We start from the raw sequence: 685 nt of genomic DNA, 5'->3' as shown, positions 1-685 counted from the left end.
TATACTGAATAACTGCCAGTAAAAAAGAAAACCTCAGAAAAACCTTTTTTTGATCATTTTCCCACGTATGCTGGAAACGTAGAAATTTAGAGACTAGTTTTCCAGTCTTTGAAACACCTTGGCAATGAGGAAAACTAGTCTCTAAATTTCTACGTTTTCCAGCATACGTGGGAAAATGATCAAAAAAAGGTTTTCTGAGGTTTTCTTTTTTTACTGGCAGTTATTCAGTATAACCTCTTCTCTGTGATGGAGGATGACGAGCACCTGCTGGTAAGCTCATTGGTCATGGTGTGTGTGTGTGTGTTGTTGTTGTTGTTGGTTTGTTGTGTTGGTGTGCAATAAACACAAACCAAGGAAATAAAAATCCTGCCAGCCCCAAATCCCCCAGTTCCTTCTCTGGGTGATCTTGTTTTTGGTGCCAGAAATTATCCCTGAAAATAAATGCACAACTGAAGCCGTTGCAGTTTTCAGACAGTTTAAACACGCAGCCATGGAAGGCTGAATTATCATCCGCTGCAGTGTTCCCTGAAAAGTGAAATTTACCTTACCCCAGGCACGCATCCTTTATAACTTTTTATTCTTAACTGCCCAATTTTGGAATAATGTTCCATTTTTACTACTCCCAAACTACAACTGTGGGAAAGGGTTACTGAGAAAATTATGGGTCATGAATGTTTTAACTTGG

The sequence above is a fragment of the Morone saxatilis genome, unplaced genomic scaffold (assembly GCF_004916995.1).
Source record: "Morone saxatilis isolate NCDOM2014 unplaced genomic scaffold, NCSU_SB_2.0 Contig8, whole genome shotgun sequence".
NCBI classification, from domain to species: Eukaryota; Metazoa; Chordata; class Actinopteri; family Moronidae; genus Morone; species Morone saxatilis.
This window is presented reverse-complemented; position numbering follows the sequence as displayed.